The sequence below is a fragment of the Amblyomma mixtum genome, chromosome 3 (assembly GCF_055824585.1).
Source record: "Amblyomma mixtum isolate Tamu chromosome 3, ASM5582458v1, whole genome shotgun sequence".
In the NCBI taxonomy this organism is placed as follows: Eukaryota; Metazoa; Arthropoda; class Arachnida; order Ixodida; family Ixodidae; genus Amblyomma; species Amblyomma mixtum.
The window spans coordinates 259,802,312-259,827,906 of record NC_143014.1 but is presented as its reverse complement, the minus strand read 5'-3'; the positions used below and the strand labels follow the sequence as shown (position 1 = coordinate 259,827,906).

Below are 25,595 nucleotides of genomic sequence, written 5' to 3'. Positions count from 1 at the left end.
CAAACCTGGCTCACAAGCGCAACTTGCCATTCGGTCTGTATGCAGTTCCTGTACTCAACATTATTCGCAGTAATAAATACCAAGATAGAAAAAAAAGGCCCATCGAGTAGTTGGAAATTCGATTCAGGGATGTCAGGCTTTTTCTTTTAGATTTTAGCTGACGTTGTAGTCTTCTCGCGCTCTTAATTAACAACGCCATAAACCCCGCAAAGTGTATCGCGTACAGTTATCCTTCTACCGACATAAAGTATTGCTCCTAGAGTGTCTGGGAACTTCTTTTTGATTTCCCTATCAGAAAACAACGACTTCGGTGAGAGTGACGCCTAGCCGATACCCAGTGCGCCAGTCACAATGGAAAGGATTAGGCTCCGCAGGGTAGCCGCCCATGAGCCATGTCAGACAGCTCGCGCTTTCCCGCGCTGGTTCCACGGGCGGGGGAAGAACCGCGCCAATGTGCTGATGGATGAGTATCTGACAGCTTTTCCGGTTTTCTTCGCTGTTTCCAGAATTCCCGCTGTGATCTGGATTAGTCTGATTGAGCTCTTGTGTACTCGGAGTGTCTCAGGGACGTCTGTGGTTCGGCGAAGGGCGCACGGAAAAATCTCGCACCTGCAACGCTTGTCTGCGCTTTGCCCCAGTGGCGTCCTACACAGCGCACGAGCTCGACAGCGTGGGAAGCCATTAACGGCCTCATTTCGTCCCGTGCATAACGACTGAGCCGCAGGTGGGAAGATGCTTTGCCTACCAACAACTCCGGACGTGCAGCGGTGCAATCTCTGCTCGAGGGTGAGCCACGCGGGCGTCGCCAATGCGAGAGAGCTGTTTTCTCTCATTCCGTCTCGATCGCTCTCCGCCTGGTTGGTCTCCTCCATAGGCGCGATTTCCGCTTTCGCTACGTCCCGCTTTTTGCCTGTTTTTTCGGCGTCGCATACCTCACGGTCGCGAAGGCGTCGGCCGAGAACGTGGGTGTGGTTTAATCTCCCAAGACACGCATTTCGGAACGCGCGCGTGTTTGTTATAGAGCGCGCGTGTGCATTGCCCGTAAGGTCGGGAAATATGCGCCGTACGTGCATACGCGCCGATGCGAACAAATTGCAGTACGTGTAGGCTCTGAAACGTCGACACCAACTTGTGTCCTGGGCAAACAGACAGTGGCCATCGCGATCCTTGAACACAGGCTTCGACGGCTCCTACACAGGATCAATTTGTTCGATGACAACTGCACAAAGCTTGCGAGCGTTTGCCTTAACGAGCGAGTTCGGTAAGACATCGCTGAACATAAGTACGATGCGCTGCGTGAGTTTGCGCACAAGCTGAGTACGAATTTCTCAAGCTTATCGCCTGTGACTGAATCAGTGTTGCTCGAACGCTAGTGCTGGCATCCGCCACACGAGCTGAAAAAAAGGAGAAGTGTGAGGCACTGTTCTGTATGCAGCATACGTATATCGAAATCACTCGCCTAAACTTTTATTGCATACTTCACGGGCTTCGAAATCCGTCTCGTACAGCGTTTAACGCATCGTGTCTATACTCAAACACAGCCTGTGCAAAGCGTTGCGGATGCCTTGTCAGCGTGTTGGCGTCACCACCGAACGGACCGTTTCTGACATGGTTGTGTGACGTAAGCAAAACATTTAGAACACCGCATTCGGTAAGACCCCGCCTTATTGGGCCTCTTAGCCCAGTGCCGACTGTTTCAATTAAGCTTCTATAGCAAAACTCGGCGAGTACAGTCAAGCCCGGATATATCGAACCCGGATATTTCGAATTATTTGATGTATCGAACAAACAGATTATACCCTTTAAAATTCCGTTTAAAAGTATAGAAACGACGCGCAGTGTGTCACTATCCAATCCTGTGGGTCATTGGATATATCGAACGGCACGCCACACCCCTGCAAGTGGCGCTTCTCCTAAAGACAGGTCGGCAGCGGGGCCTTGTCGCTGACAGCGCTCTGTGAGACAGCCTGACAAGGTTTAACGTGGGGTGTGCTTGAGCGTGCTCTTCGGTCTCTTGCACTCATTTTCCACGTCACGTCGCTGTCATGCGGTGAAGCTAACCTAATTAACTAAAGGGCGGCCTCTGCCGAAGGCGCTGCGGAAACCAACTGTACCTTAATTTCAATGACTGTTTATTCTCTTTATAGCGTACTGGTAGTCAGTGGCTAGTTCCAAAGCACCATCCGCAATGGCTTCGATTCACGACAGGTTGGGCTTAGGAACACGCATATGGGCTAACCAGCGCACTGCCCGACCAGCGCTGCCAGCACGCCGGCGAGCGACGCGACGCGGCAAGAAGCGCGCCACTAGCGTGGGTGCCACGTATTCTGGCTTCTAGGTCACAGACCAACTTTTCTGGGAGGTCATATGCACTGTACAAATGTTGACAATTATCTTGTTTTGATGTGAATTATCGGTGTATGTAACTATTTAGCGATCCCCTTCGAGTTCGAGGTGTGTGAGTTCGACTGTAGGGTTAGGGAACGGAAACACCAATGCGAAGGCTTCATGTATAGTCGGCGATCCGCAAGTACTTATGATTTAAGCACCCAGACCAAGAGTTCTGCTCAGTAAATTTTGTGATCTATCTGAGACGGCCCAATGAAGTTGTACAGTGCGTGACATAAACTCATACCGGCAACGTTATTAAAGTGCACGTCATTTGTTTCCATGTAAGGGTCGCTTGCTGCGAACCCATACTGAGAGCCCCGAGGCCAAATTAACCGAGGGAGGACAGCTGCTTAGGTAAGCGGTACTGGAATTTTGCTGGCGTATGATACGGTATAGGCGCTTAAATTGCTAGCCTAGACGGTGGATAATACTCGAGATCATTAAGCAGCCTGCATATGGCGAAGGTGCCCCAGTAGGCGGGTTTACCGTCTGGTCGGAATAAGACGTGAACAAGGTTAATGAGCCCAAACACGCAATTTTGCCCTGTCCGGCGTTCTTTCACGCGAGCGACCATAGCGCGATTACGCTTTCACGAGAGGAGCCACGCCTAATGAACAGCGAGAAACTCGCTACGGGAATAGATGTCCTGACATGAACTTGCAGCATACTGCCATCCCATGGCAACAGTAAGTACAAAGAGAGAGAATCGCATAAAAACAACAGTGCGGGTAAATTTTGTACCCAGCACCAGACACGAGTGAATATGGTTATAGTGAAATATTCGAATCGCGTTAAGCCCAAGCATCTTAAAGAATAATGGCTCTCTGAGGTCTTGAGATGCCAGTATTCTTGAAGAGCTGGGACGAGGACAACGGGACATTGTTTGCCCGCGTGAAAACAGTACATTTGGGAGGGAAATTTTTCGTCTTCTAAAATTCTTCCAGTACAATGACATGGCCCCGGAATGGTGACAGACGCAGTTGACGACTATTGTGGCGGCTTTTTGTGCGTGGCGGCGGAGAAATGCTAGGTTACAGCGCCGTTCTTCAAACTATCGTATTTAGTTAATATTTGAGTGTCGCTACGATGGAGCAATTACTGGCAGAATAATCGCAAGGCTAATGCCGCCTCTAGCTTGCAACAGCATCAACCTCAACCTCTTGGTGCACAGCCGTCGCCTGAGTCGCTGCTCTTTCAATCATGCGCCGCACCCCTCACAGGTGGCCGCATGTTGCGCAACATATTTACGCTACCTTGAAAGTGGATACTGAAACAACAACAATGACAGCAATAAAATAAAACGTGCTCACTTCATTCAAGCTGCGGCTGCGGTTGAATGGTGCGCAGTAACCCACTCAAATCTGGGCAAAAAAAAAAAAAAGAATTTGGCAGCCAAACCGCAGTTCAGGAACAGCTGTACGAAGCTGACCTGTACGCCCACTCCCTAACGCAGTGCGGTAAGAAACAGCGACAGCACGTTGTAGCACGAAAACGCGCTTGTCACAGGTAGTGGGAAAAAACTACACATAAACGGCGTTTTTCGATAATTTACTTTACTGTCAAGAACAGCTCTATAATAGATTCTTTTCGCCAGTGTAACTGAATAGAAGCGTGCTCAGATGCAATCGAGATCAGCCACAAATGAGCCGTCCTTCCCCACCAGCAACTTATGGCTGCGGATACCCCCTCCCCCTCCAACCAGTGAGTCGTTGAACAGCTGCTCTTCGTAAAATTATGCCGTGCGAGCGGCCATGCGTCGTTCTGGACGGTTCTGCGTGATGAACTACTGCGTCGCTTCCGTACAGCTCAAGTGGAAGTCGGCACCAGTAGCGCCCGATGTCTTCATCATTCCTTCGTCCACGTCAGTTCTCGCAACAGTACGTGTCTCCACAGCCACATTCATTTGCACTCCTTAACAACTGCACGTACTCGCCTATCGCAGTGCACAGCGCTACCGAGTACCGGTCACCGCACAGTAACGTCTCGGTGAGCCTTTTGGTTTCAAGCGAGCGCCGCGAGGCAGCCAGGTCAGCCAGCCTCTTTGAATATGTATGCAGCCGAAGTCATCGACGCAGGCAGAAACAAACGCAAGCGCGTCATTCATCCGTTCGTTCGCAGACCCTCGACTGGGGACATGTCCTCTCGCGCCGTTCATTTCGTCTTTTCTTCCCCCCCCCCCCCCCCCCCCCCCCGCTCGTTACGCAACACAAAACCCGCGTTCATAAAGTTGCAAAGCTGGAGGGACAAAATCAGCAGACACGCACACAGAAACGAAGCTTGTTTCACCGCAGCGAAAGATTGACAGCAAGGCCTCGTTGGGGCCAAGCGCTCCTGGAGAGCTCTGGGACTGCGCGGCACGACCTTACAGAGTGTGTCTTTACCCTCTCCTGCAGCTCCCGGGAAGCGGCGGTCGGCAATGAAGAGACGCTTCGCGACGGAGAATGACGGGAGATGAGACGCGGCTTCGCGCCGACCTGCTCGGAGAATACGCACTGTAGCGCGCGAAGTCTATTAACAGGATACAGCTATAGTATACTGGTTCAAGAACGAAAGCGGTAGCAGCACCTGCCATGCAAACCCTTTCCACATTATTGCTAAACATAAAGACAGGCATCATGGTAACACTGCTCAAACAGGTAATCTAGTAACGTTGGCTCAAACTACGTGGAATCTATTTCAGCGACAACAAACCGTTGGTTGTCAGAGTGTAGTCTCCATGCAAATCAACTTCGTCATGCATATGTCAGCATACTGTGCCATTTACTCACATGCTGGTCGTGCACCTGAATACTTATCAGCACCGAAAGTTGGGCATCTTGCATAAGTTTTGTGGTGGAAAAAGCGCGAAAAATCTGGGGTCGTATACGCGAGAGGTACACACAAGACAGTGATTGTCTTTTTGTGTAAGTGTTTAATAATTCAGCTGTTGCTGTTTTTCGCCACGCACCTAAGCATAGCAGAACACCTTCAACAGCATCCTCAGCAGTAAATAGCGCTTTATTCGTGATAATATTTCTCCAGTGACTGTATACAGGGGTACCTCAGCTCTTGCTGCCGTGCACCTTACGCGATATCGTAAGTGCCTTATAAGAGTAAGTATGGTTGCAGCAACATTATAGAAACAGCAACGGCCAAGAGTGAATAAAATTATTCAGGCATCCGCTCCTGTGCTCAGCCGTTTGCTTCAGATCATTCATGGACGACGACGCAGCTGCCATGTCAGAGCATGTGCGGCCTACAGGCACGTTAATGACTAACTGAAACAGCCACACGGGCTAATGTCCGGCTGCAGTGCTGCCGTTTCCCAGAAAGACGATATCAACGCGTAAAAAGAAAAACGGTGGGCTTGTTTTCGCAATAAAACAAATAGCATAAAATTACCCACATAAAGCTCAAAACCTCGCGCTATTGTATTCATCGCTGTTTTTCATAAGAGTCCTTCATGGGCGATGCCCACTTATAATATAGTATCACTATAGTTGGAGGCGGAAGACTAGAAACGAAGACGCACACACTAAGGACTTAATTTTTCTTGCAGGGGTCCGGTATGCGCCGCTGTTTTTCAGCCTTCTCTGGCTCCTTGCATACGTAAACGAACAAAATAATTCTGAACACATCTGCGAGGTTTACTCAGTGAAGTTATCAGACTGAAGACGATGGGCTCCAGGTCTTGCGTGGTGGTACGAATTTCGCACCAAATGAGATTTACTGGAAGTATAACGCTGTCGAAACATATACCCATGTGGAATTCGTGGGGACAAACGCCTGAAGCCTGTTCAGGAAATTCTTAAGGTTGCTTTTGGTTCGAATTCTGGATCATTATAACATAACAAATGTTTTCACTCGATCCTATTGAAACTTTCACCTTCCGCCACGCCGACTGGCTGATCCCGGAGATAACAAGAGCATGGCAGCGCCTCCCACTGAAGAAGGACGCTAAACAACTAAATTGGATGGAATTGTTATGTTATCCCGGCCCTGCTTCCTACCATTTTTTTCCGTAGTTAACACTTTTTAATCGTGCTGCAAAGATTTGGTAGCCTGGATTCTTTTGTTTGTTTTTTTCTTCCACTTGCAAGGTCTGTGGCGGTGGGGCGCGCTGGGAGAATACATATGAGCTCCAGCCGCCCTCCTAGCAGCACTGGCTTTCTTTCAGACGTGAACGCATACGTCCAGGGGAGAACAGGAAAATCTGAAAGGCAGTAAGAGGCGCGCCCGAACCCTGCCATTCTGCCCATCGTCTCCATAGCTGTGCCCACGAGTCATCCATTTGTATTCAAGGATAAAGGGCGGAGATCGCCAACAGTGGCACAAACCATGCATCGCAGCACTCACCGCTGAATGGGAGCGGGAAGACGTTCGATCTCCGCGTGCGGTAACTAGCTTCTTCGGCTGAAGGCAAGCGGAACGTCGTCTCTGAGGGCGGCGGCCAGCAAACGTCGTCCTTGACCCCGTTACGCGGACTCCGCGTCGCCGCCCAGACGCACCGGGAGAGAAGGGGCGCCGCTGATGGACGGCTTCTCCTCCGGGGGAAGTGGTGGCTGGTCCGAAGGCTAGGCTAGCCTTCCCGCTAGCCTTCCGGCTTGGCTTCGCTCTGCGCAGGGATGCGGCGTCGCTTGGCCGGTCACCTGCGGCGATGCGTGAGAAGGGAAAGGGCCCGTTAACGAACACCGAAACGGGGTCGACGACAATGGGCAGAGGAAAGCCACCCCCACTCTCCCGACTCCGTACAATGTGGTACAGGTAAGCGGCGACTGTCTTCACCGCTTGCGGCTAAGCGAATTCGGATGGACCCACGGATCCGCACTACGCACCGGGTCCGCTGTCTGGTCCGCGGAAAGCGCCTCACGTGGCTCCGAGGAATCGAATCAATCGTGCTGCGTTGATCTCGTCCCTGTTGAACGTCGTCCTTTGTCTATCTTTGTCTAGTCCCTGGCTCCATGGTTTCTCTGAGTCTGATGACGCGTGCTCCTCGGACTACTTAGCGATTATGTGCGTCGTGCGGATCCGCATTAGCGACAAAAAAAAACGAAACCAGGTAGCGTAACGGTAGGCATTGTCAACTCGTACTATATGCCCGTTCGTGCAGGTGAAGAAGACGGATGCGTCACAAACGGCCCGACTTAGTCCGTAAACACAGAGGCTTCATTCGCGTGATTCAAGCGAAACAAGCAGCGCGTGTAAGGTTGTTATAATTTGTGTGACGGGCACTCCTCCGCTGGACATTCAAGATAACCACTGACACGCCCCCACCTCATGAAAAAAAGTAATAAGGAAGTAACCAGCCGCAGCGCGATGCAACAAAGTGTACCTAGAGAGTTGAAAGCCAAGTTGAGGTATTCGTACTCAGAGTGGCAGTGAAGCGAGAAGAACCACTAGGCTACTGTGCGCCGGCGGCAAATATTTTCCAGGCTCAAAGGCAGAAGCCTAGAACTACCTGTGCCACAGCTAACCAATGCATGAAATGTGTTTGCTTGCATGGCAAGGTTGTAACGTGCCCGCTAACCTACAACGCCTGAACCTCTCAGCAATCAGGCCTTGTTTACATTTAAAAAAAGGGTAATGATCGTGGAACCATCGCACCAAACAAATAAACAAACAAACACAAACGACAGGGGAGAGATATGTGCAGCAGCAAAGCAAAACGTTCGTCGGAATACAGACCGGCGTGTCCATCGCGCTTTCAGCACGCCTTTGTTCTGCTCTTACGTAGTTGTCACGTCCCGGCGCGACGCTTCGCTTTGCGCACTATCCAAGTACTGTAGCTCGATTACAGGGAGCGAGTAAACTCAAATCATTTCGAGCTGCGGCCTTTCCCACGGACTGTCCCCTGCCTCCTCTCCTCTCCTCGCTTATTACCGACCGTCCAACTACGTTAATTCTGGAGAAAGCCGACGCAATAAACTCTTTCGGTGCTGCCGAGGCCGCTCTCGCCCGTATGCCAACGAACATTCCACTAGGGGCTCCATCACAGCTTGTCAAACCGCTCGAAGGCGAAATATCAATCTACCTTTCGCTATCCATATTACAACACGGAATGCAGCGATTACACTGCAGATTCGAGGCGGGGAACGATGGAAGGGCGGGGGTGCGCAAGCGCAGGAGCAACGTCGATGAAAGCCACGAAGCCCCACACGCCTTCGGCGTATAGCCTGCCTGCGTGCCAACGCAGAGGAGAGGAGCGCAGACAAGAAAGAGAAATCGGAGGATGACAGCGGCCGAGGCCAGAGCCGCGGCGCCGCGCCCTTGATTTCGTCATAGCGAGCGGGTTACCGGGCGGCCATATGGAGGGCACCGCACACACACACACACACGCAGGTAGCACGCCCGTGCTGCCGCGCGCGGTTAGTTACGCGGCACGGCTGCATTCAGCGGGATCACGCTCACGCGTGCCTTCAGCTGGAAGGAAAGAAGGCTTTCTCGCTTGGCTCCGCGAGACAGGCAAGGCCAGGCCAGCGGATCGTCAGCCAGCAGAGCGGCTGCGAGATGAAGGAATTATGCATACCGCGCTACCGGCAGCGGTGCTTACCGTGCGCAGATGCAGCCGCGGCTGGAGCGGGAATACGAGAGGCGTGTCGCTTTGCGAGCGTTTGTGTGTTTGCCCGTATACATGGACGGAGTGTTGTGTCTGGGTGGGCGAGAACTTTATTGCAAACGGAGCAGCAGTGACCCGATTGCGGTTGATGTTCAATGTTCCCGCTATGCTATGTGTGGTGGGAGAAAAAAAAACGTAATTATCGAGGCTTTAATTGAAACGGCCGACAGTGCAATTACCGCGGCTGATTGGAACTGGCTTGCGCGGGACGTGGCAAGCTCCGCATCGGTACCACCGGCTCTTATCTGCTCGTATGCCACCGCCATTTTGCTCTTTTCCGCTTGTTGTCTGCTGGGTTAGGCTTCGCAAATATCCACCAGGATTGTTTTTTTTGTTGTTGTTTTCTTTCGTCGCTTATCGCGATGTTTCCTCGTTAAATTCCACGCAGTTAAACCACAAGCTGACGTGATAGAAATTTCCTCCCGCCAAGGCCACTGAAGGCTGACTGCAGGCATAAAACGAAAACAATAACTAATCAGGCCCATGATACAAAGATAGCTGGTCACTCCTACCAGTCAACATAATCGCAGTCGCTCCATTTCCACGATGGGAAGAGTTACCAGTCAGGCATTTGTAAAGAGCGTCATAGCTTTTTCGCCGCGATAAGTGGGCTGATGCAAAACTCATAGGAAACCTAGGTCAGTTTTTATCGCGCCCCCAGTTTTATAGGGCGGGTTCAAATTAATTTGTTTCAAAGCAGAACGCTGTAGTCGACGGTTGCACATTAATCTGGATGACGGTCGATAGCTGTATGCTCATCGGAGCCTCTCAACTCACAAAGGAGCCAAAGGTCATGCAGCATGAGAGAGGACGCGTACCGGGAGTCACCAATCCGTGCTGGTGACACGATGGGGGGAATCGTGCTCCCCGCCTTTTCCCGCGCGTAGTTAAGCTAAACTTTCTATCATCGATTTGCGGCTACGTCATGACACAGATGCGAGCTCAACACAGTCGTTACACTACAGCCGCTCCACACTTTGAGCCAACCCTCCATAATTTGTGCGCAGTGACGTGTAGCCACTCCGTTTGCGCCCGACATACTGCTCCGCGTCGAGCGTGCGGGGCAAGGTTGCAGAAAAAAAGCGCTCCGTTCCGCCTTGCGTCTTTTCGTTGCGTCGAGCTGGCCGTCGGTCGCTTTACGGAAGCGAGGTTGGCGGGGCTTCCGCACCGCTACGCGTTCGCACCGCTCACGCCAACGTCGGCGGCCGTTACGCAAGCGCTCCGCGACCGCAGTTCTCCGTGCCAATGTCGCCATGCGGCTTCCACGCGCGCGCACAGCTTTTCCTCGAGTATTATGGCGGCTTAGAAGCGAGTCAGTGCAAGTGGGAGGAGGTCTTTGCTTCCGGCGCCTGTTACGCTTAACTTTTCGCGCACTTAGCTAAAGACGCGGGAACTCTGAATTTGTTACCCGTTCCGAGCGCCACTTTTGAGACCGGGCCTGACTGCGGGCTTTGTAAATAAAGGAGGCAGCACCGCCGCGCATGCACACTGGGCAGGAAAAGGCAGCGAGCGGCCCTTAGGGGAGTGGGCCAGAGCGTTTGAATAATGGCTGTCGCTGTCAAGTGCCGCCGCGTGTTTTGCGCCTCAGTTTGTTATCCCTAAAAAGTAAGCAGCGCTAAATCATGGGAAGCAAAAAAACAAAAACAAAAACAAAACAAACAGCATCCGCCCTGTGTTTTCCTAACCTCTAATGCTGCGCTGTTGGCATTTTTTTTTTTTGCGCGTACATGTATGTGTGTGAAAATAAATAAGCGCCAGCTGTTCGCCGTCGTAGTAATCCCGCATTACTTCCACGCTTACTTAAATGTTTACGTTATTACAACTGTGTGCTTCAAAGGGAGAAAAACACCGCCGCTGCGGCTCAGTGGCTACGGCGTTCCGCTACCGAGCACGGAGTCACGGGTTCGATCCCGGCTGCGGGTACCGCGCATTTCGACATGGCGAACTTGCGTAAACACCCTGTACTTGAAGTTTGGTGCGCGTTACGGAATACTAGGTGGTCGAAACTGAGCCTCACTACGCTAGGTAACTTTTCACCTTTTGGCTGTAGTAGCTTGTTTCGCGTACAGCTGAAGCCGTGCCATTTCTGTTAATTAAATGTCGCATAGAAACGATGTAAGTGGATGCAAGAGATTGATACCTAGCACCCTATGACTGTTACTGTTTAAAAAATTGGAGGACGCTTAAGCTTCGCCTTTAAGAGTGGAACGCGATAGCGTGTTGCAGCGCTGCCTGGGTATGAGTACTGATCAAGACAAAGGCCACAACGCATTCACTAGGTCCACTTTTATTCAGTTCGGATCGTGAGGATCGATCGGTATATCACGGATGTATGACCCCAGTTTTGCTGTTCTCATCGACTTAGTTTGTGAGCACAACCTTGTTGACATCGGCAGACTGAAGCGACAGCATACATTTCACGCCTTTCCGAGCCTCTTGGAATGCTCGACTTGACATGATTTACACTTCTGCTGGCACATCAACTACTGTTCACGGATATTGGGTGAGACCGATGTTTTTCAGCGACCACTGCATGGTGTCTGTTCAGATAGGACACTCGGTGCATTCTCCAACCGCGGTGGGAGCTATGGAAGCTAAACAATTCCCTTCTCTGAGATGAAATTTTTAAGCGCGCTGTAGCTGCTTGCTTCAAAGATACGAGGGCACGTGCAGACCTCTCAGTCTTTCAAAAGTGGGATCTTTTTAAACAGGAGGCTAAGGATATTACTATTGAAGCATCATCATGGATCACATTCTTGAAGCGCCTTCACCTTCGTGAATTGATGCGTACCCTGAGCGAATTGCATGAGTTAGAAAGAATTGCTCCGGGATCGTAAACTGATGATATCAACAATATTAAAAAGCAGTTACAACAGCTGAGAGCAGGAAAATATCAGGGTGTTTTGATTAAGTAGCGAACACGCAAGTTCGTTAATGAACAACGCCTCGCGGCGCGTTTAATGATGAAAGGCAGACTGCTCTTGAGGTTTTATAAATTCGTTGCGGAGGTGATCAGTACACTGAAACGCCAGGAATTCTTGGGGCTTTCTTTAACTATTATATGCGGCTCTTTGGTAATAATAGTCACCCGATCAGTGGGTCCAATTTCAGTCCCTTAAAAGAAGAATTTCCTCCTCTTGAAGATGAGGAGCGTGCAGTCATTGAAAGATCTTACTTTAGATGAGGTCCAATCGGCTATTTCTTCTCTACAGGGTAAGGAGTCCCCTGGCCCTGACGGTCTATGTTAGCGAGTTCTATAAAGCTTTTATAGCTTAGCACCTGCCTTATTGGAAGTTTTCAGTCCAGCTTATGACATGGGCATCTTGCCTCCCACGTTCTACTCTGTCACACCTTACTAATCTCGAAAAGCACAGACGCAGATCGGTTGAAAACTGTTGAAGGGTATCGTCCGATATCCTTATGCAACGTGGATAATAAGATATTTGTTGAAGGTTTTTTTTCTTCTCGACGGCAGCTTGCGACATTGGATTTATTAGGGCCGCATCAAGTGTACGGAATCAAAGGCCGTAGTATTCAAAACCATATCCACATCGCACGTTCCGTGTCAGAGACAGTGCCCGATGAGGTCTGTCAAGTGGCTCTTATTCTGATCGATCTGGAAAGAGCTATTGATAAGGAGCGTCAACTTTTTGTTTGCTGTGTCTTGCTTAAAGGCATAGAACTATGTTATAAAGCGGCCACTACAAGACTGACTGTTAATCAAAAGTTTACCAAATCTATTCCACTTAAAACATCTGTTAGACAGGGCTGCCCGCTATCACCTTTGTTATTCGGCCGCCGCGGTGGCTCAATGTTTATGGTGCTCGGCTGCTGACACGAAAGACGCGGGTTCGATCCCGGCCGCAGCGGTTGAATTTCGATGGAGGTGAAATTCTAGAGGCTCGTGTACTGTGCGATGTCAGTGCACGTTAAAGAACCCCAGGTGGTCGAAATTTCTGGAATCCTTCACTGCGGCGTCCCTCATAGCCTGAGTCGCTTTGGGACGTTAAACCCGATAAACCAAACCAAACCTTTGCTATTCGGTTTATATCTTGAGCCCCTATGTCGTAGCATCATCAAGAACACAGCAATTCGTGGCTTCTCACTATCGCAATATGAAATTAAGATTTTGGTTTATGCTGACGACGTTGCCCTTTTCCGTTCTGATAAAAAGAGTGTGCTCGAGGTTCAGCCTGTAACTGAGCAGTTTTGTGACAGTTCCGTTGCATCTGCCTTGATAAATCAAAAGGATTCGCGGTAGGTCAATGGGGTACAAAAACAAGCTTTTTTGGCGGCATCAGGTGGGACTGTGAAGAGTTACGTTATTTGGGGTTCCCTTGCATCAGTATCGTAAGAGTGGGCATCACTGGGATTCTCAGATTTCGTTCAGCGACAAACCCAGGCTTGGATGGGTAGAGAGCTGTCTCTATTTGCACGAGCACAAGTTTGCAATATCTTATTGGTTGCGAAGTTTATATATATGCCGTGCAGGTGTTGCATTTTGCCAGGAGAAAAAGTGCAGGCAATTCATAGAATTTTTGCGACTTTTGTGTGGCGCTCTGAATGGGAGCCTATGCGACGAGACAATTTGTTTCTCCCTCCGGAGGCTGGTATTCAGCTCTTGTTTCTTAATCAGCTTCTTTCAAGGTTTTTCCTTTTTAAAACAGTAGACCATCCCTTTCTCCTGGCTGTGTTTAACAGAATATTAAGGGCTCATTTGCCTATTCTGTTTGCGCCCACTGGTCGTAGTAGGGGGGGACCTCTGTGGAGTTTTCTTAAAGAAGTCGCCGATACATTCCATTTCCTCACTGAACGGTTTTCCTTAGAATTCCTATGCAGTCTATCCAGAAGACAGATGACAAACGTTCTTATTGAGACGTTGTTTCCTGTACCGATGTATTGGCAGCCTTACCTCTCCTTTCTAGACAACAGTGTAGTAAAGCGGGTGCAACGGATGTGTGTTCAATCGGCCGCAAAGACTACCTGACAAAGTGAGATCGGACGCTGGTGTGATTGTGTATGACGGGTTGCGTGATGCGACCTGGTTAAGTCGGACTCGAAGCCTGTCAGGGTGGGTATACTTCCATGCATAAACAAAGAAAAAGGCTTTGTAGTGTGTTCTGCGCGTGCTCGCCTCGCAATATGAAAGACCTGGGTATTCCTCGTAACTGCACACTTTTTTTTATTTAGAGGTTATCGTGTTACAACTCCGAGAACGCCAACAACGCCGACGTCGGCTTTTCTGCGACACGAGCTCCTTAACGCTGCCGCGTTAACACTCAGGCACAAAAGGGTGCACACATCACGGCCACTATACGCACTTATATACTTCAAGTCAGAAGTGCAGAGAAAAGTCGTGGAATACAGCGTCGCACTGGATGTGTTGCACGTGTGCAACATTTTTTGTTCTTTTCCGAGCGCAACCATGTGGGTGGTGAAAAGCACGTTTGCGCCGCATTCAAAAACAGTTTTCTTCTTGTCGCGTTTTTCGTCCCGCCACTAAAAAGGGTCGATGTCTTCAGGCTTGCGCGAACAGCAAACCCAAATGGAGGCTGATGGCGCTTCAGTACAGCTGCCTTCCCAGCCACTACTTTCACAACAGCTTTTGTCGGGTCGTCATCGTCACTCTTGATGGGCCATCGTGGACTCACAAGGAGCGGCGGGCCGACAGCTGAGGGCCACTGTGCGCTGACAAGGCGATAAGGAAGGTGCGTTCGGAACATTGTTACAGTCACTGCAGAGTTGCATGGGCTTAGACCTCAAGGATGTGTTGAGGCGGAAGCAGATGCACTGAACGAAGCGCGCTCACCCTCGCCATTGTTCGGAACCGCGGTGATCTACGACAGCCCATCAGAGCAAGGCGTCTGTCGGGGCACCACCGTTGAGTTCCGGGAAGCTCCAGACTACACAAGCGACTATGTATAATGTGAAGAAAGTGTATACGACTTTTAAAGAGTGATTCGTGGACGAGAACGTAACAATCGATTAGTCGTTGGGAGCCAGAAACTGGCATTAACAGATCGGACCTCCGCAATTTGAGACGCCTGTCGCCACCGTCGTGCCTCAAGCTATGCCACGCAGATCGCGCCGCGAAACCGCTCTGTGTTTTAATCAAAGCCACCGCTTCCTCCCTTGCTGGGTGGTGTGTAACCCGCTGTTGTCGGAACAGGAAACTTGATTGTAAGCTGCCTGTAGGGGATTGCTTTTGCAGCTTCCTTCGTATCACCACGACATCACTTGGCGCTTCAGTGCAACACATTCCACGATAGCTATAGAATTCCCTTTCCATATTGGCACAAGTCACTGAGTCCTGCTTCTCAGGTGTACGTTTGATGACCTGGGCCAGGATAATTAGAGTATATGCGAGGTCCTTCTTACGGAATTTAAGCGCGCTTGACTTGTACTGAAAAAACAAAAAAACAAAAACCCATCGTGCCATAACACGGCATGCCTGAAAACCACGAGGAACAGTTCGAAGAACAGGCCGCGAACAGGTTGGCTACCTTTGCCGCATACTTTGCCACCTCCCCCCCCCCCCCCCCCAAAAAAAAAAGTCTGCAAGTGCGATGCAGCAGGTAATTCGATATAAAAGCTTAGCTAAATTTAGCAACGTATAAGAACACTTAAGTTGAAAAAAAACAACAAAAGAACGTTTTTATGTGAAGGTCACTTATTGCAGCTTATTACCGAACGAATAAGTCATGGGTTTTCTTGTTTAATCGTCATTATTTGTTTCGGAGAGAACAAATTTTTCTATTTTATAAATGGAATCTGAACAGCATGAGGCTGCAGCCACGGAGGGAAAAAAAGAAACCCAGGAAGAGCATCACGTGATAATTTTGAAGCGTAGTCACAAAAAGTAAAAGGAAGAAAGTGGGCCCCCACATGACAGCGCGCGACGTACTTTATTCGCCAGGGTCGGGTATCAGCCTCCATGTGGGACTGAACTAAACCTGTTCTGAGAGAGAAAGGGGTGAGGGAACTGTTTCAAGAGGGCTTGGCTGGAGGAGGCTGGCCGCATATACTGCTCCTTCCCGAGTTTTTTTTTTTTTGTTTCCTCTATCGCCGCAACATTTTATAGGTGGGCGACGAACTGTTGCTGGGCGCACGCATAACAGGTTCAGTAGAGTCCTCGTCACAATTAGCATTCATTTCTGGTATCATGGCTACCTACAATATCGGCGATGGTGTCCACGTCTGGAAGCTCGTCCGTGGTCTCAATGTCGTCGTTGTCTGCAGACACAATACCATTTGCTTCTGTCTCATCACAGGTGGCTCCCAAAAATTCGGACAATTGGTTCCACAATATAAAGAACTTGCGCCATTTTCCCTGGGAATGCAGACACTGCAGAGTGTCGGAAGCAGTTCTGGACGGTTTCTTTTTCGATGCCGTTCCAGTAGACATAGAAACGGCACCTAGAAGATGAAAGATGGACCTTAGGCCCTCCAGAAAGCGCTTTCTGTAACCAGCTTTTACCGCTCAAATTCTCCGGAGCACTGACGTAGGTTCAGCGGCAGGAAGTGAAATGCAGTGCTGCTAAAGCTGACACCTGCAGTGGTACGCAGAACAGTTGTCGATTAGCTAGCAGGCAGACTTTGCGATCTGCCAGGTCCTTATCTCTGTACCTTATCTCAGGTCCTCAGGTATCTCAGGTATCAGGTCCTTATCTCAGTACCTCAGCCACTTGCCAAAACCCTCACTTGCCATCCACGCTTTTCCCTCGATCTAGCTGTTGGCCATTGGAGCCGCAAAAAACGTTAAGCAAGCGCCGAGGGCGGAGACGCGTTTGCGATTAGGAGTGGTCGAGGATTCATAGGTATACCCGGATACGTTGGTGGCGAGTAACACCGATATCCTAGCCTTGTTCCGCTTCCCACCGTGGGATTTGCCATCACAACACGCCAGCGTCCCAGTTGTAAGCATCTGCCAAAGCAACGCTGCAAATTTCCTCTGCGTTGAAGATATCGCGGCGGTGTTGGTTTGCAGTGATGTCACGTCAAGTTTTTTCTAACCACTTGTTCTCGATGTCAACGTCTACGGTATGACTCTCACCAGTGACTACGTTGCCGACAACTTCGTAGCACTCTTCTAGGCCCTGCACCCATCCGAGCCATCCAGACAATCGGGTCTCTGCGGAATAAAAGCAAAGCGTCTTGCCCTCTGCACAGTCATGCATGGCCCGGCATAAGGAATGTTCCATGATCGCACACCCAGGAACCACTTGTGCGCAGCCGTCTCAACGTCATGCGCAGCCGTGCATACACGTCTTGCATCACGAACGCCGTGCCTTTCCTCTGCCTCAGCCCTAACGTCAGCCTTGCCCTTTATAGAATGGTACTCAGTGTGCTTCTTGGGATCTTGTGCGCTGCGTCGACTTAACACTTCTCGCCTCGTTCGACTCTCTTGCCAATTTCTAGCTTCGGGGAGAAAAAAGAGGCTCTGCCGCTCCACGGCAGGCATCCTGAATTATCCAAGGCGACCAAAGCATGCAAATTTAGCCAATAGCTCCCCAACACATCGCATGTGCGACCTGAGTGGTTCCACTGAACCAACCGGCGCTGAAATCCGCGTCGTCGATGGTCAGCGCGCAGCACTCGTAGTGTCATGCAGGAAAGTTGACGTCGCAGGTATATTGAGCGGAAGCCCGCTTTCGGAGTCGATCGGCACTGTATGAAGATCGATCTAGAAGATATGACTGTTATACGATGTAACTGTACTTTTTGCTACGCACTTACACTGTAGCTTTACAGTGCTAAAAAATAGTTCTATAAGCAGGGTAATGTGATGTAACCGAGTGCGATAGAGTCGGATTCGAGAGTACTGATTGTGAGTGGAGGAGACTCCTTTGCCACAACTGTCGTGTTAAAGCGCTCTCTGACAAGTTAATGGCTATGAAGTACCACATGAAAATTGCAGTGATGTCGCTGTATCTAATACTTCGTCACATGCCTGGCAGTGAGGCCATGGCGCAAAACTAACTTGCTATCAGAATAAGGTGGATATGCTTTTAGGCCTACTCCATACCCGTCCACGCCAGTCCATCCTGCCCGTTTCTCTGTTTGAGCTCGCGCCGTCAATACTTATCGATGAACCGCTTGACGTGCGGACCCGAAAAGAAGAGCCGTGAACGGCGAAAGTCGCGGCATCCGCGTAACCCGCACTCGCATTCGAACGACATGTCAGCATTTTTTTTCCCCTTCCGCTCCATAGTTCCCACCATCACTCAGCCGGGCCACGCCACGAGGAAGCGGCAGGTTCGCCTTTCCTACAAGCCAGCCCTCACGTCTCGCAAAGATGGAAGCAGCGGTCATTTTTCACGTCCCTCGTTCGCCACACAAGCAGAGCGGGTCGCGGAAATTCCGGCTCTCGCGGTTTCGCGCCGCAGCCAGCGTCTCGTCCCGAGAGCGAAAGCGCTGATGAATTGACGGAGGAGCGGGCGCCGCTGACGCCGGGCGTCCATTAGTCTGCCAGTTTCCGCGCCACTGGCTCCCCAGTCAGCGCTGCAAGCTGAAACAACTCCGTTCGCCAACTGCCGGCTTGCCTGTCACGTAGATTGTTAGGCCAACGATGGAGGAGAAGATGAGGGGGCGGGCTGCTGGCAGCGGAGGAAGACGAACATGAAAAACTCGAGAACTCGGGGCAAGCAAACAGCCTCAAAAAAAGGGGGGGTTGCGCGAGTGGTCTTACGCAGCGGTCGGCCGCCCTCCACCCGCCCGTGTCGCTCCTTCGTCGTCCCGTTGTACTTTGCGGACAGATCCCGAAATAGCGACACGGACGCCTTGTTACGCGACCAAAAGAGAACGGCGGAGGAAAGTGAGCGCGTTGGAGGAAGTCTTTACCGCACGCCCGGCGGTGACGCCAATAACCCATGCATCATTGACTCCGTTGGCGGCGTCTGGCCTGCCTGCTGCCTGCCGTCTAGCCTGGCACAATTACTCCGCCGCTCCCGCCGGCCCGGGTGACAAATTATCGCCCACGAAGAGAAAGTTCCGCACGCGCGTGTGCATAAATAAACACGCGCTCCTTGGACGATCCCAGCGTGCTCCGCCAGACAGGGATTTTATATATAGGCGTGCGCGCTAGCTGCAACGTGGAATTCGCATCCCATCTACGATCTCGCGCACGCGCTAATGCGCGGTGGCCAGCAATGCGGGCGAGAACTCCCCGGTTAATAACGGCGCGCTAATTGCAGCTGACGCCAGGATCGAAGCCCAAGGGCGTTAGCCTCTGTCGTTCACTTTCTTTTTCTTTTTACACACAAATGTGCCTAACGCATCGTCATACCATGCCCCGTTTGTCTAGATCGTATTTGTGGTTGGAATGGTTTTTTTCATGTCCGTTAGTGGGTTCGTACCGTTATGCATAAGCGTTGAGGCAACGTTCGCGGCTGCACAGATGGCACACTGCGAAGCCTCCCAGAGAAATAAAAGAAGTAAAGAATATCGCGTTGTCTCTTTCACCCGCTGCAGTGACTCAGTGGTTACGGCGTTCGGCCGCAGAGCCCAAGGTCGCGGCATCGAACTCCGACCGCTGCGGGCGCCGCATTTATATAGAACCGAAGAGTAATAAAACGCCGTGGACAGTGCAATGTCAGCGAACGTTAAAAGAGCACCAGATGGCCTAAATATAGTACCGGAGCCGCGAAGCCGCCAATGACCACGCCCGAGGTCTTCTCAGCAGGGCGGCGGTGGTGTCGGAGTCGGGCTCTTCCCGGGAGCGCATGCACTTCTTCAGTGAGCTGACCCACACATATCGCGCCGAACGCCAGATATACCCCACCCCACCAATCCTTTGACAATTACCACCACATTCTACGGCACCGCCTCCAGACCACTCCCTTCCCTCCCTCTATGTTCTCTCCCGCATCCACCGGGGAGCATACACACCCTCCTGTACCCAGTGCACCGGAGCCCTCCACCTCCGGCCCCTTCCATAGCCTGTGTGCAATACTTCGCGATGGTAAGCCTAACATAACAAGTATCTTCTTTTCCCTGCTTGCTTTTTGAGCTTCGAACTGCATTATTTGGGCCTCAACAAGAATATTGTTGTTATAAACAGTACCCCCAATTGGAGGTCACGTGGTACATCACTCCTCGGAGTGGTCACGTGGCCAAGCCCATGGGCCACAAACACGCAGCAGACAGAACACGAAACAAACGCTCTCAGAACTCGGCCATAAAACGTGCTTCGCAGGGGTTGAATCGCAAGAAACACTACCTCCAGGCAGACGACGCTAGATACAGCGGCATGATCGGCGCGCATGCTCGTTCCCCCTCCCGATTTCCGCTCTGCTACGCCTCGGCACCGGGCAGTCGACGTTCGCGCGTTCATGTTAAATAATATAGGGAGAGTTCCCTGTGGCGTCTTGTCCATTATTCTCTTTCTGTCAGATTATCCGCCATCCAAATGATTAATGAAATACTTTCGTGCTGTAACAGCGCAAAAAAAAATAAGCAAAAGAAGAAACGAGTACACGTATTCCCCGAGCACTGCTGGCTGCTTTCGTGCCCGTACCCATACATATTGCGCTAGAGCACGCGCGTACAAATGTGCAGGAGCACGAAAACCCTTAGGCACACTCTAATGTTCGCTCGCATTTTCTGCGTAGACCTGCCGGAACACGTGCGAGCTCGCCTGCACACACGCAAACATGTACACACGCCTACTTGCTTGCTTATGTTGTCGCACTATAGGGGTACTATGCTTTGTGAATGTCAGGGCCTAAGCGACCTCAGCACTTATACGGCACTTCACAGGAACGGTACAAGTCATTGTATCATGCTGCATCAACACCTAATCACTCTGTATTGTGAAAGCGCTCTACCACGAGCGAGGCCTGCTTCGCCACTGCACGTGACGCTTGCAAGGCCGTAGGACCGCCCACCTTTCGAGAGGCCGTATTAATATTGGCGGGGCAACGCCTATGCAGATAAGATAGCGTCGACAGCGTTGATTAACGGATTGCGGGGAGCGCGGCGTTCGTCAGCATGAGCCCAAATTACCGCGAACCGGAAACCAGCTTCGCGCACCTCGCAGCGACGGGCACGCCATCCTTCATTACTCCATCATTCCGCGCTTCGTCCATCCAGATACAGCGACGCACGTCGGGCAAGCGACGGGAGAGGGCGGTTGCTGCGCGGTCATTATAGAACATGCGCGAGCTGGACGGGTCTCATTCGCTCCAATTACGCTAGCGCCGATGGACAGGATGTCGCCCGTTATTTGCTTGCGCTTTGACTGACTGGGTTGGCTATGGTGTTAATTCCTTCCTCGTGCCTTCTTCCGTCATGTCGCATTTCTTATTGTAATTTTTTTTGTAGAGAGCGCAGATACTGTTCGCGCCGCCTATTGTTCTCTTGCACTGGTGGTGTATAAACGCCGAGCAGCCTAAATTCTTCTTCTAATGGGAAAAAAAGCGCCAAAAACCAGCTGATCTACTTCTTCGATGAACTGAATGTTGGATTATGCACACACTGCGGTGGTCTGTCAACAGCACCGCTATCCGACGGTTTTCATTAGGGAGTTTTAGTACAGCGTGATAAAGCTCCAGGGGAAGCTATATCTGTTCATGAGCAGCTGGCTTCTATAGTGGCGCACACCTGGCACTGAACAGGCGCATCAGGGTCCCCGCGTAAGCGGATGAGCGTAGCAGAACGGAAATCGTGCTGTGCTAAAACTCTCTACTAGCTCTTAGTGCACTAACCCTAGCGAAAATTTTAGCGCTCTAGATTGAAGTGGTGGTGCGGGGTGGCGTGACTGCGAGGAAAGGAAAGGCGCAGCCACTGTCTCACCCACAGTGGACACCTGTTCCGCGCCGTGAGGCAATAGTGAAGGAAGTGGCAAAAGTATGGAGAGGGAGAGTCACCGTGATGGAGGGATCCGGATTACTTTAGGTGAAATGCGGCCGCACTACCTTCACACCAAATGACGTTTATTAACGAAACGCGTTCAGATGTAGGAACCAGACCTGCCGGGCCACACAAGTGCGGGTCGGCGCAGTGTACGCACGCGCTGCGGTCGAGTTTTGCCTGAGGCAATCAACTCTATTATCCGAGAGTTCTCACAAATCGGTCCACAAAGTGCTCTTAGTCTGCTATAACTTGAGCAAGTACTAAATGCTCCAAAAAGCCTTTCGATGATGCATCTTCCAGATACGAATGATGCGTCTGCGTGAGGAGCTGGGCATACTTCAGTGTAGAGTATTCCCAGGCCCTTCTGCGGATGCCTACGCTATTAGTGTTTTGCAAACGACGAAAAATGCGTTTTCCTCCAGAGACCAGCTTTCCTTTTTGGCCCCTTTACAAGTACGTGCCTCGATCCGCCACGGTGGCTCAGTGGCTTCGGCTTTCGGCCACTTCCCAAGGTCGCGAGATCGAATACCGGTCGCAGTGGTTTATGTTAGCCTGGCCACGTTCACATCGTGCGCCGACATCGCACAGATGTGCAAGAACTCGAAGTGGTTAAGTTAATCCGGAGCCCTCCACTACTACGTCCTTCACAGCCTTTGTGTGGCTTCGGGAGGTTGAACCCCACGTACCACATAACATACCATATGCGCCCTGTCAGCAAGCGCCAGATGATATTTCGCACAGTCCAGTCCATTTCCTTTGATCGGGAGAGGCCACCGCTAACAGCTGTAACTCCACGCCACTCCACTCCACACAAACAACTAGTTCGTCATTCAGATTAATCCGGCTCCCCTGCTTTTTAAAGAAGACCCAATGATGAAGATTATGCATGTCTTGCACAGTAGCTACCTTTCGAAAACAAATATTAGTTCGTCTCTTCCTAAACGTTGTCCATAACATAACGAGCTTTCTCGGCAGCGCTAGTCAGCGGGACGTACAACAAGAAGCGCCGTGTTTGTCTGTTCTTGTTCTATGTACTGCCGTTTAGAGCAGTTGAAAAAAAGCTCGTTATGGTTTTTACGACTCACCCAGTCCGGCGTTCTCCTTCATAACCCCCGGCTCCGAGATATGCATCAGTACATCCAATTTTGCCTTCCACAGCATTTACCGCTTCGAGCATTGAAATAGAAATTGAGCATTGAAAAATTGGTCAGTTACTAGCCTTCTTCTCTTCCCTCTCCATTCCGCACGATGCTATACAGTAAGCAGATTCCTCTCAGTGTATAGCGTCGTATAGCCGAACGGTATACGCAAGCATTATTTCTTCATCGCGCCGCTGGCAGGAGTGGTATCTTTCCTCTCCCATTCGACCGCAAGGCTTTAGTGTGGTGTCTAGTAACTACACCGTGACTATGGGATTAATGGTTGAGCATGGGGCAGAATTCTGGCTTGGAGTACGTGATAACTTCGACCTAAACGCCAAGAAACCGTAGCTTCGATGAAAGGCCTACGTAACAAAAGAAGACCAGCGCACGTGCACAAGGCCCGCAGCAACTCAAGCGTCCTTCTTGCGTCGTCTTCGCTAAAATAAGCAGAAACCTTCGAGAAATGCGGGGGTGGGGGGGGGGGGGGGGGTGGGGGGGGGGCGATGAAGAATGCGCAGTAACGCAAGCAGATGGCGACGCATGTGTAAGCGCAGCAGCAATCAAACCGCGGGACCTTTCTGCCGATAGTCACGCGCGCCAACACCCGGCAGACGTCTTTCGAGGCATACCTCAGATTCCGCCTTTGTTGTCGCGTCCCCGGATGCGATCACGTTCCGTAACACAACACGGGGCGTGCGGCTGTTCCCGCTGTCGCTACGGGCTCCAGCCATCGCTCTCAGGGCCACACTGTACGGTTCCTGCGCCCATTTACATTCAAATGGCTCCCACGATGGCGCAGAATGGGCCCCCGGGGCGCAGCCATCGGTTAGCTGTCGCCTTCAGACACGGCCAGCGCGCACGCGTTGTGGGGCACCACATCGCGCCACCACAGTGGGACGCCGCGTGAGTAAGGATTGTTCCTTTCTCTCGCTTTAAGGCACGCTGGTCTGCTCGGCAAGGGCGCCCACTAGCGAGCGTATATGACCGCGTGTGATGGTGATGGAACCCTGCCGACCTGCCGCGATAGGTGAGCGGCTGTGGCGTTCCGTTGCTCGGCTCGAGGGTGCAGGTTCGATTCCGGACTCCAACGCCCACGCATTTCGACGAAGACGAAATGCGAAAACATTCGTGAGCCCGGATTTCTGCGCAGGCTATAGAGCACCGCGAGTCGCTGAAATTAACCCGAAGCCCTCCACTCTGCCTCGCCTCACAGGTTAGACGTAGCTTTGACACACAAAAATGCATTGCTTGAGAAAGCGTAGCACAGCCTCGAGTACAAAGCGAGAGCGCCACAAGCCTCTGCTGATGGACAAGCTTCCGTCGCGTAAGTCCGGTCTGGCGGAACGCTTGGATCGCGCTTCAATAACGGAAATAAGTAAAAAAAAATTACATACATTGACAAATTGCCGACTACGTTTATCTATCGCCAAGGTTGGTGGTTTGAAAGTGAGCGCTTTACCACTACGCTGAGTCTATTCTAGTGACGCTCCCTGAAAATATATGTGCGAATGTCTGGGCAGAAGTGGCGTGATCGTGGAGCTTGCACGTGTCAGGATCTTGGGGCTAGAGGGTCGCCTCTTCAGATTAACTGGTGAACTCAGCACAGCACTAATGCTAAAAGCAGGGGTGCGTGAATGGCATGCACGCATGTTTAAAGCATTGGCCTGGAGGAAGCAAGCGGTGTGGCACTGCAAAGCCTAGCAGCCGAACCGAATGCGAGTAGCGTAGGTTTGCTAGAATACGAATAATGCAGCTAGAAACAGAATCAAATACCAAACGAATACTTATACGAATATGCGGTACTTTCGTGTATATTTGAACGGAACGAATAATCGTGCGCGAGACACCGCTTATCGCGAGCGGCGGTACCTTATGTAATTATAACTGCGGCCGTCAAAAAGCGCAACACTGATCTGCACTGGGGTGTATGCAAGACGAAGCCAGCATATTCACTATGTGACCACCGAGTCATACACATGAGAAAATTGCCTCTTGCAGCTGGTGACAACAGGGAATAATCTAGCGCCACATTACGTATGAATCATGGATTCTGTGTCCAGGAATCAAGGCAGCGTTTGCTGAACCTGCCTGAGCCCTGCGGCATCACCCAATCTTGGAGGCCATGCAGGATCATTATGAATGCCGCCACACCATGTGGACCGCGGCATGGCGCTGAACGCTCCATACGGCTTCACACGATAGCGGAAGCACCGCGTAGGAGTGGACCCTGTTTTTGAAACAGTAGCAGAAGTCCGTGCTGTCCCACTTTTCTGAGGGATATCAGGGTTTTCGATGTGGCCTATCCGCGGTTACGCAACTACTACACACTGTACTAATGATCTCATGGCAAGTTTGGATGTGGGTGGGAAAATCGATATACTGCTCCACTACTTCAAAAAGACATTTGATCGCGTCTTTCACAAAACGTTAATGGCGAAGTTAAAAAGTGTATTACAAAATGAACAAATTTTGAGCTGGCTTGATTCTCACTTATCAAATCGAAAACAGTATGTCTGTATAGAAAACTCTTAATTCCTTATCTGCCCCCGTATTATCGGGAGTACCGGAAGGTTCTTTTCTTGGACCTCTTCTCTTCCTGATTTTCTTTTCCTCTG

The 25,595-nt window shown here is 51.0% G+C and overlaps 1 protein-coding gene across 2 annotated transcripts in view; it reads right to left on the bottom strand.

Annotated features, from left to right (window-relative positions):
• LOC149354556 (SH2 domain-containing protein 4A-like) overlaps window positions 1-25,595 on the bottom strand; it is a 295,326-nt gene that overhangs the window by 193,766 nt on the left and 75,965 nt on the right. Inside the window, exon 2 of one of the 2 annotated variants that reach the window (XM_089583417.1) lies at window positions 6,727-7,019. The exons of the other annotated variant lie outside the window; for it this stretch is intronic. The gene's annotated coding sequence lies outside the window, so the exon portion shown is untranslated. The remainder of the gene's footprint in view (window positions 1-6,726; window positions 7,020-25,595) is intronic. 2 annotated transcript variants of the gene reach the window in all.